The 11,568-nt window shown below is 41.2% G+C and overlaps 1 protein-coding gene across 3 annotated transcripts in view; it reads right to left on the bottom strand.

The window, feature by feature from the left end:
- The window catches only part of znf385d (zinc finger protein 385D), an 81,508-nt gene extending 80,304 nt beyond the window's left edge, over positions 1-1,204 (bottom strand). For 2 of the 3 annotated variants that reach the window (XM_019878742.1, XM_019878744.1), the window contains exon 1: positions 1,049-1,202. The gene's annotated coding sequence lies outside the window, so the exon portion shown is untranslated. Of the gene's footprint in view, positions 1-1,048 lie in introns of all 3 variants that reach the window. The other variant, XM_019878740.1, reaches the window with a different exon arrangement.
- Between the last annotated feature and the right edge of the window lie 10,364 nt (positions 1,205-11,568).

Here is an 11,568-nt window from a genome sequence, read left to right as displayed (position 1 = left end):
GCGCCGCGAAAAAGGCCTCCCCCCCCCCCCCCCCCACACACACACACAATAAAAGATGTCTATTAAATCCAAAATGACCGAGCAGGGGTGATAAAAGGTCCAGCCTGGAGTTGGATTCATCTTTTATGCTCCAATCCTTCTGGCTGGAGCGTGAGTTGACCACCCGGCAAACGTTTACAAGTTTTGACATAAAATGGTGGCCGCGAGGAGAACAATGGCTACGCTACAAGAAGGAAGGAACAGCGTTAAGACTGCCGCTCGTCGGTAGCAAAAGGTTGACTCTTCCCGAGGGGCTTGACGCCGCCGAATACAAAAGTCAGCTATTTGGAAATCGCGGCGAGGCCTCCAGCTGAACAATAAGATCACAGCCAACAAGTCATGACATTACCACTTCAGCTAACTGTTGTTAATTTGCAAGAGATGCATTCCAGACACACCATTGATCGGTGAAAATTTCGACAGACAATAAATAAACACACTTAAACCACTGTCAGCAGTGCTGTTGGGGTAGCTAGCGGTGAGCTAGCGGGTTAGCATCAGAACACGTTTTGAACATAACCTTCCCAACCCTGTGCCTTCTTTCCCCCTTTTTCTTGCTGTGAATTACGCTTCCAACAGAGCTCAGCGCCGCCTGGCATGTTGTGACACAATGCGGTCATAGACTCTAAATTTAGACTTTCCTATATATACGGTAAAGACCCATAGAAAATGAACACTTAAAAATCTGCGTTATACATTAAAAAGCGACATTGTGGGGGTTCACTGACAGACGGGTGTCCATTCAGGGACTCGTCGACCTTGAAGTTGGCCCCCTGAGAATATGCTGGGTCAAAAGGGAGTGATTTAATGCTCTCGCCATGAAACTGTGAGGTGGTGAATCAGGATGATGGACCATTATCAAGCTGAGTTTGCACTGTTCTAATATTGCTATGCAATTGTCAGTCACTACTTGAGTCACCTTGACAATGACCTGGTGTGTGAACATTTGGTGCGAGCAAGGGCTTGGTGTGAACAACAGCCTGGTGTGAACAACGGGTCCTCGGAATACCTTTGTTCTCCCCTCACGTCGTCCTCTGCGGGCTTCTGTTCACGTGGTTCAATTCTGACATTGCAGTTGGACGTCCATCCTTCTTATCTGAAGGTTGAAGACATCCGGTTCTCAGCGGCAGTCCCGAAAGCCAAGTTGTTAATTAATTGATTGAAAATGTGATGACCTCAGCCAAGAAAGGCCTGTTTTCAGCCTCGTTTCGTTCTCCTACCAAACACAAAAGTAGAAGTTACAGCATATTCTCCCCTGCATTTTGCTTGTATAGAAGAGTAAAAGCAAAGTTCTCTCAGACCAACAATCTAAGGCAGATATACATTCAGCATTAAGGCTTATGAACAGGTGAGCTATTGCAGGTAAACATACCTTAACTTGAGAAGAGTTGGAGGCAGCAAATGTGAGATGCTGACGAATAAATAAAAATCCTTCCTGTCCCACTACAGACCGATTCTTGTTGCGTTATGCCTGTTGAGGTACTGGCAGGTTTACCCCGTCATACTCTCTAAAAAAACATTTTCTAAACAAGTGTCTGTACTTCTACAAAGTACTCAAGTACAGAGAGTGAGTACACCGCAAGTAACAAGTAACGACATCGACGTATTTATGACCACCTCAAACCGCTCACTAATTTCATGCCCGCCCGGTCGCCAGCCAAAAGAGGAGCAGAGTGCCCGAGCGCAAAGAATCCTGACGCAGACGCATCATGGAAGAAGTAGTGGCCACAATGTCTTCATTAACAAGAGGGCCACAGTTTGGAAAAGTTGTACGCATAAACACATTGGATGAACCGAGGAAAAGCAATCAGCACGGCCAAAGCAACATGACTCATACACAACATATGTATTTTAAGAGGGAAACACAATCACGTACCCGATGTTTCTCTTTCCAACTCTGCACCTCCTGAAACCAAAAGTTATCATTATGCATATTTCTGTCTTTTTTTTGGTTTGTTTTTTCTCCTTGTTCCCTCTCCAACTAAATGGTGTTGCTTTTGTCTTTTTTGTTGTTGTTCTTGCAATGAATTGTTTTCTCGATGTCTCATCGCGAGCTAATTAACCAAAGGTGTTATTGCTTTTTTGTTGTTTTCTCCTGTCTGCCCTTTATCAAATTACGAGTAGTTCTCTGTCTGAACCCTTGTCATCTTTTGTTATTGCTTTTTGCTCTCTTTTCAGTCAGTCAGTACCCCCTGACAACTCAAGGTCCAGCAGGTGTAATGTTTGCTATTGTTGTCTGATGCTATTTCCTCTTTTCTGCTCCTCCACATGCAGGATTAAGTGGGAATGTTGCTGTCTTTTTTTTTTTTTTTTTGCAGTTTCTTGTATCTCTTCTGTCTGTCTGTCCCCTCTCAATTACTGGTTTGCATTCCAAATGCAGGCAAAAGGAGTCCGGGATAAAGGGATGCGCTTGAATCTGCAATATGCAGTAGAGGCGCCAACTAAACTCTGTGACTGTGGCTCCCTGCTAAAGTTTAACGTAAAACTGACACGTAAAACACAAGCTAATTAAACATTGTACACCAATATTCAAAGAAAGCATGTCTTTTCACGTAGCAAAATTCGACTAGCTTGATGCTAACATACGATGCAAAATGCTAAATGGACTCATGGAAATGAGCATGGAGGTTATGGTAATTCTAAACCTGTAAACAACTGCTAGTTTAACACGCATGGAGCAGCAACACATTCAAAGAAAGAACTAAACAAAACTCACAGGAAAATATTCTCGGTCCTGCCTACTGCTCAGGCTGTTGAATAGGCGCAAATGAAAACCTGGAGTCACCCCCCACTCACCCATTTAAATCGCACAGCCACTTTGGCATATGCATATATGCTTATATTTTATATTTCACTCTGTACTGTACAGTTATTTTTTAATTTTTTTTTTGTATGCATGCAATACTTGTTTTGTTTTTTCTACTTTCTCCTTTTCATAATTTTTCTGCTGTAAATTGAGGATTTCTCCATTGTGAGACAAATAAAGGTTTTTCTTCTTCTTCCTCTTATGTTTGTGCTGCTTTGCTCAGTGCTGCCTCGTATATGTTGTGGCAAAATGCGGTACTACATTGAAGACGGGAACTCCAAAGTCAAACTTGCTTGGTTGGATACAGGAAAAAAAACATCAAAAACCATGGCTTGAAGATTGGCAAGACGAAATAGCAATCTTCCTCCTAGGATGTCACACGTCCTTTCTGTTGGTAAGAGAAGACTGACAGACCACCCGTACAACAGTTTAAAAAAAAAAAAAAAAAGAAAAAGATAAAAAGTTTGCTGTTTGATAATGGTTGCGCAGACCAGAGTCCCGGCTCGGACCGCCCTGTGGTGAGCCAGCCGAGCCTTACATAACGTGTCGTCATTAGTCATGTTCCAACGGCTAATTGACAGTAATGGCGACTATCAGCGGCGAGTGGAAAAGCTGTGGAAAGTAAGCACACATGGTTTTGCTTTTGCTTCTTCCCGTCTTTGGCTTTTTTTTTTTTCCATTTCAAAGTGACGTGCGGGCGGACGGCGGGCCGACCTTTTGCGGCGTGTCGCGTCCCACCCGCCCAGCTGTCACTCTCACTGCTCCAGTCGCAAAACACCAATCAGCTTGTTTACACTGTTGGCACACAGACTGATGCTCGCTCATATTTTGGGGTTCCTCACTCTCCGTCTGCAGAGCTTGCTTTTTTTTTCTCTTCATTTTCCCCAAAGACTTCCTGATTACCAGTGGGCACCTCCGACCCTTTGCAGAAATATTTTCTCTCTGTATGTACCAGAATGGGTGGCAGTAAGTCACACACGAGTCGGCAAGTCTCAATTCTTCAGCTTCAAGTTTCAAGTTACAGTGGCAAAACACAGGCGAGTCAAGTGGCATCCCCAATAAATTTCAGACAAGCTAAATCAAGTCATTACTTGGGTTAAACAAGTCATAAGTCAAGTCATACAATCTTGCTCAGTCACAACATGGGCCAATGAAGAGTTCAAACATAAACGCAGACATTTTGCTGGTGGTTTTGCATTTGGCCTGATACAATGTATGAGCATGACGATTGGTTTTGTGACTTATCATGTTTACTATTCTGTCTGTCAAATCACTTCAGAAAACATGTTAGAGGTGCTATGTCGGGCTCCACAATATTGGAAAAAAATGCGACATGGGATACGGGTGTCGAATATTGAGATATCCAGATTATTGCAATATTTCACATTTCACATTCAACATTTCTATTCAGTGATACGGCAAAGTTCAGTGTATTGTGCAAAACAAGAAAGACTGATGACTTCCACGATCCCACTTCCTCACATTCTCTTCCCTCGGTTGGCAGATGCGAGTCAGCACCAGAGGGACAAACAGACAACATTTAGCTCGTTAGGATGATATTCGCTACGCTAACAGCACAAATGAGTCCGAGTGACTAATACGCGCAACATTTTTCTCACAGCCAGGCTACCAGGGCTGACCTACAAACACCGCTTTAAATGTCAAATTACCGAAAATGCGATCATTTCATTTTCTTTTTCACACACACACACTCACACTGGCTGACTGACTTAGTGGTGTTCCCTGGCGGTGCCGTGTGGGTCAGAGGAGGGGCCTAGTCGGGTAGACAGTGGCGTTCATTTCACACTCGGGTGCACGCACATAACATTTCTGTGGCGGCACAAGCCATCACTCACATACACTCTCTCTCACCCACATACGCACACAGAGGACAAATTGCCTGCTTCACCTTTCCGTGAACGCACAACATGAACACAACATCCTCCTTTTGTCTCCTGCGTGTATTTATAGATGTGGCTATTTCTTATTTTTTGAAATCCCCACCCAATTTATCCTCACCAAACACATCGAATTAAGAATTCTTACAATTAACTTGTCGACAAATCAACTATCGTGTTCTAATCTTGTCACTTTGTCATCATCATGCCCATCTATTCCTTCATCTCACTCCACTTGTCAACACCAAACATGTCTACTAATTGGCAATTTACACAATTAACAACTCACTTGTGTTTTCTCATCTCATCCGAATAATCATCAACTAGCACGATTCACTGTCACCTCACCTCGCTACTCGTTACCTCTCCCAGTTACTCATCATCATATCGTTACCAAACCTGTCTCCTACTACCCATCAGTACACGCAGCAAACCAGCCACGCCATCCACTCATTACCTAACCCCTCAAATAGTCATCTCATCACCCGCACCTTCCCCAACTAATCATCAGCTGGTATAGCTAATTGTCATCACTCCTTGCTTGTCATTATCACACCCACCAATTCACATATTAATTCTTAATCCAGGCTTCAAATTGTCACCTAACTCGACTGCTGTTCATCACCTCACCCAACTTCACCATCCATTCGTCAATTACAGTAACCCCATCGAGTCGTCAACACCCAATTACCTCACCGGTATAATTTCAGCCCACTCATATACTGCTAACCTAAAACCTAATCATCAGTTCATGCGACTAATCATCAGATAGCGTAACTAATTGTCACTCACCCATCTAATCATAAACTCTCTGGTTTGTTTGCCAACTGCTACAGTTTAATGCTAACATACAGTATAATGTGAAACAACATAGATGTGCTCATATCAGTTCCAAAATCTGTGCCATTATCACCTCCATACCTGCCCCAGACGAGTTGTTGGTGGTGGTCCATAAGGCAGAAAAGACGGCGAGCGACGTGCCTCCCAAATTATAACCGAGTACGTGAATCATAGCTGTCAGAAAGTGTAGCTGCAAACAGTCCAAGTTTTGTTAGCCCTTAAACAGACATTTTACTGCTTTGAAGACTTAAGCATGGTCCACGTAGCAGATGCTACATGTCAATGACATGTAACCACAACACTCAGCCTCAGGGAAGACGCAAGTCCAGTCTGGTCTTTGAATGTTTGGATCTCCCCCAATACAATCCCAAAAATTCATTCAATAGCACCCTCTGGAAAAAAAAAAAAGTATCAGTTTCACCAATCACATGGAATGTTGTGGACATATCTATCATGACAGAACCCATACATCTAAAGTCTAAAGGACCCATGGGAGAAGTCTGTCATTTTGGGTGAATTCTACGGCTTGTTCTTTGACTAAGGAATTTCAGAAAGTTAAAAAAAAAAAAAATCCTTCAACACCAGTTGTACCAATCGACACGAAATTGGGTGTGTATGTTAATAGGACGCTGAAAAAAATGACTTCTTCAAAGGCGGAGACTATGACTGCTAGTAATGTTCAGTTGCGACTTAGAAAAATGGCCGTACATTTATTTAATAAAGAAAAAAACTTAGATTTTACATTATTTCCTAAAGGGAAAAAATTGCTTCGGAGGTCAACCTACTTTATATTCCAAAGTATGCTATACACTATTCTGAATGTGTAAAATTCACTGGGTAGTGCAATTAATTTCTCGAGCTGCGTATAACATGTTTTTTTTTGGGGGGGGTGCAATGCTTCCCTCCAGGTGGCAGTGATGTGTAAAATATGCAAATGAGAACTTGAATATTCATAGTGCGAGCGTACGTCCCTGAGTAACTTGAACAAATGTGACAGTTGAGTTCAGAGTTCAAGTCATCAGCCTACATGTTGTGACTCCGTGTTGTTCCGATCTGGAATATGTGTGAGTGTTTTTTTTTTTTTTTTTTTTTTTTTTGTAGTACTTAGTTTATCCAGACTCTGTCAGCTAAGGTTTCTTTTACCTGAGTGTTCCCAACTCATATGAAAATGATTTTTACGAGGTGCTAGCATGACAGCAAAATAAAAGGCAAAAAAAAAACGCCTGGAATGAACCAATGTAGTATAATCCTGAGCTCTCAAATCCCTCACAGTATCAATGTAGGCAGCAGACTTGCAATAATATCGTAACAATGTATTGACATGAGCATACACACACTTCAAACGTTAAATTTACACATCACTTGTTGCCAGGCAGAATTTGCAAGGGCATCATTAAAGTCCCTACAAAGTGAAAATATATCTGTTTTTTTAATTTAGCACACCACAGAGAAGAGTACTGTATTGTCTCAGAGTGCCCACTTCACTGCATTGATCAGTGATTGCCCCATCATCCACCTGTGAAGTTCTGCTTGCAGTTTCTTAAAAACGTACTTTTTAAAAACGTACTTTTTGCTCTTCAATTTTCTGGACTCAAATCAAGTCTATTTCTACTTACATCGTGTCAAAAGTTGTGTACGCCTCACCTGTGTTGAACTTAGAGGGAATGAGAGGAGCCGCTTCCATTGGCCGGGAAACAAATCGGCTTTGTTCACTCCCACATCGGCGCAATCGCCTCTTTCTTTCTTGTGCCAAGACTTGTGCTAGGCATGAAAAGAGGGCCCAGTTCGACAGTCAGTGGGTCAGTCGTTTAGTCGTAATTTGTTTTGTTACTCAGTCTGGCAGTTGGTCATTTGGTCTGCGGATTCATTGATCAGTCAGTCGGTTAGTAAGTTGGCGAGTAGATTGGTTACTCGGTCGATTAGTCATTCATTCAGTCAGTGGGACGTGTTTTTTTTCCCCCTCTCGGTCAGACATGTTTGGTATTTTTGAAGGTTTTCCCTCACTCTGCTGTTTGTTGTTGTTTTTTTTTTTTGCAGGGCTGTTTTTTCTCTATAATCACATGATGTGAAGGCTTGCAGGGTAGCTGAAGACAAAACAATCACAAAAGCAGCTGTTTATGTGAGTCGACTGATCTTTTTTGCTTTTACCACTGTTTTGAATATGATGAAAAGCCGTTAATGTGCCGCTGTGTTTCTATTCTTCAATCGCAAATGTGTAAAACCACGATCTGTGAGTAACTTCAAACGTCTTTTCTTTTGAATAGATAGTCTGGTGTACAGATTTGATTCTTGCACTGTAAAAGCTCCATTATGAGTTTGTGTGTGTGTGTGTGTGTGTGTGTGTGTGAAGATTGTTTTTGTGTGTGTGTGTGTGTGTGTGTGTGTGTGTGTGTGTGTGTGTGTGTGTGTGTGTGTGTGTGAGATTGTGCGGTGCCATTTTTGTGGTGGCTCTTTTATGATTAGCAGAATGATTCTGAAAGTTAGGATGACCCGAGAAACATCCCATAAAAACCTGCGGCGGAGAATATTTTATGGACGACGTAAAATATTAGCACCACAGACCTGACCGCGTTATTACCATCCAGAATATTAGAATGCAGCCGGATTTGTGACATATTGTCGGCTGTGATTAACGACATTGTGAACTGGTCGTCTTTGAATCCTACATGAGACTGTCACAGCCGATTGACGCCATGACATCACCGGGCTGACTCAGCAAAAAAAAAAAAGCACAAAGAATTCTTTTTCCTGTCACTGAGGACTGCAACATTGGTTAATCTGGAACAAATATCTCTGCTTGTGGTTGTGCGCAGCGTAGAGCATTATTACAACAAAGCAATCAGATCGGACGCAATTAAATGACGCTTTCCATCATACAGTAACAGACTGCCTCTACAGTCCAATCCTATTTATCATGGGGGATATGTTCCAGACCCACCAACGATAAATCTGCGATGTAGACCATATAAAACACTTAAAAATATATATATTTTAAGCCCCCCTCATCAACACATTTAAACACACTAATTTATTCAATACACTTTTTTCCTTTGTGACGGTTCTCACTCTCTCGATGTCAAGAAATGGGAGACTGTCGTATAACATCACTCGGACAAAACGAAAAAAAGACTTTTCAGTTCGCACATTTCTACGAAGCAAACCATACTTTCTTCACGCCGTTTGCCACTCGTCGTTGGAGGTTTACGGTAAAACTGACACGCATGTATGAAAAGGAAAATAAATGTTTTATATTTAACTACCTAAATGTTCAAGCAAACTATATATTAGCGCAAATATCGTCAAATAAAAGTCTGCTAGCTTAATGCTAAACATCTTAGATGGTTTTATGTAGATTAGCATAGATTTTATGCTAATCATAAACCTTCCAACAGCTGCTGCTTTAGCACACACATGGAGCAGCAACACATGCACAGGCATTTATTCTTTCTGCTCTGCGGAAACGACTAATATTAGTGAATTTTATTTGGGAACCTCTGTCTCTTCTTTTTGTGTTTTTTTAAAACACTTTATTTTTATTGTGAAAGGATAACATATTACAGTGAGAAAGACAAATAAACAATTTTGTGAATCTGGGTGTACTCAGCAGGGGGACAACATGGACGCCTTCTAAAAAAAATAATGATGTAAATCATTATGTTGGGATTAATAATAGGAGTAGGTATGTTATTGGTCATACTTTTGGGGGAAAATAGGTGATGTATGTGAAGCTTACTCAGAACTGAAATTGTACTTGCAACAAACGACAGCTCGAAACTCGAAAGCCTGTAAGTTGGGCCATTCGTAAGTCAAGGTAACGTTGTATAAGAATAGTGAGGTTTAAAAAAAATAGTGCCTATATAGAGTGATGGACATCTATGCACAAAAACTTTTTTTTTTCTTTTGGGTATGTGTAACAGCCTTAGTTTGACTGTTTGTCATGATGCTAAAAGAAAAGAAGAGGCAATCAGTAAACGGACCACCGAGCTCCTATTGGGCCACTGGACAGAGTTGGTCTATTGGAATGTAGCTAATTAAAGAAAGGGAGGCCTAGGGATCTTCTTTACGCAACCGTCCAAATGTTTAAATGTGATTCTGGCCCCACCTGGAGCACAGATGGCACAATACACATATTTAAATGTTATTTTCCCATCATTAAAAATAGACGAAAACATCTCGTCTTTGTCTCTGAAATGTGTTGGCTACATTCCTCCACGCTAAAATCTAACAAATGTATCGCTGCTAATGACGACTCGCTTTCAAGTTCAGAGATAAATTAACCAACCGAGCAGGAAATTACTAACTCGGATAAGAAAGAAAAATAACAACAAAAAAAGTCAGACTACAAAAGGAGAACAAAACAATCAAAGAAGCAAGACCAAAAGCGAGTTTGGTTCGGTCCACCTGCATCATTGAATAATCCAATACAACTTAATCATTTTACAAGTTTTTACAATCATTGAATAATCCAATACAACTTAATCATTTTACTTTTTAAGTGTGTATGACAATGAATGTGTCAATAAATTTAGCGTTAGTTTGTTTATTTCATTCTTCCAGGTGGTATCTCGGCTACGAATGCGTCTGAGCATTTGTACACGTGGCGAATGCTGTTTATTCGTCAGGGTTCGTTCAAGGTCGCAAAGATGTTCACAAACATGTTTACTTGTCAGGAAATCCACGTTCAAAATGATTCTCTTGGACATATTCAAAATGTCTTGGCGACAAGAAAAGCTGTTTGCGGCAAGTAAAACTGTTGAATATGTCCAAAATTGTCACGACAAGAAAAGACTGTTTCTGAACATCTTGCAAACATCTTTGCAACCTTTAGCGAGCCCTGATGAAATGCCAATATTCGTTAAGTTTGTCAACGCTCATAAGCCTTCGCCTCTCAGTGAATGATCACCTTTTGTTACTCTGTTTACTCGTCGGTTTCTTCATTCATTCGTTATTTGCTTGTTCTTTGTTTGTTAGTTAGTCATGGTCTCGCATGAAACACACAGTGATTTCCTACTTTCGAAAAACAAAAACAAAAGAAAAAAAGAAACGTGAGTCACAGTGAGAAAAGTGGCTCGCCCACCAGAGTGGAATCGTTTGGAAAAGTGACCAGACCAAAACGTGTGACCAGCAATCACGTGCCATTGTGTCGCCAAATTGGAGAGCTCTTATTGTTCTGATAGTTACACGCGCGCGTGCGTGTGTGTGTGTGTGTGTGTGTGTGTGTGTGTGTGTGTGTGTGTGTGTGTGTGTGTGTGTTGCGTGCCTGTGTGCGCTTGTCTTGATTGTGTTTCAATAGTCACTGATTGATTGCAGCAGCACCAAACACAACAATCGGGGAAAAAAACTGCAATCTCAGAAACAAACAAAGCCGAAGCAACAACACTCAAGGTGCCTTTTATGTTTTAGAATCATCACTAGTTTTGTGTAATGTGCTCTGTAGCTCCGTATTGTCGAAATTGCGTTGCCGTTTAAGACACAGGAGCGATCACATCACGTTTGCATCAATGACATCGCAATGCTTTTAAACCATCCAAAATGTTTTTTGGTGTGCTGTTAGTTATTGCTTTTTTTTTTGTTTTAATTTGCATATGCATAATTGCTGAAGTGCCATCACACACAGCCACTGAACCCCTCTCAAAATACAGAAACACTCTGATATGCACGTCTGAAACGCTCTCGTTCATACTTTTGGTGATTCCCACAGAATATTAAACAATATTGTAACGTGCACGGTGTGTGCTTTTGGCAAGTGTATAGCATAAATCTACATTTTAAAGGTAAACTTGAGACTTAAAGCTCACACTTCTGTTTTCAGGTTAAGCACATGAATATTTTTTTTAAAAATGCAACGTTGATGAAGCCACTTTACATAATCCATAAACATCCTTGCAAGATTAAAGGTGGAGAAATGCAAAAGGAAGCTCGTTTATTGGGCTAATGGGGCTGCAGGGAAGAAGAAGGAAAAACGCACAAGCCGCCTTAATTGCT

The sequence above is a fragment of the Hippocampus comes genome, unplaced genomic scaffold, assembly GCF_001891065.2.
Source record: "Hippocampus comes isolate QL1 unplaced genomic scaffold, H_comes_QL1_v1.1 scaffold315, whole genome shotgun sequence".
Classification (NCBI taxonomy): Eukaryota; Metazoa; Chordata; class Actinopteri; order Syngnathiformes; family Syngnathidae; genus Hippocampus; species Hippocampus comes.
The sequence above is the reverse complement of the archived record's forward strand: the minus strand, read 5'-3'. Positions and strand labels throughout refer to the sequence as shown.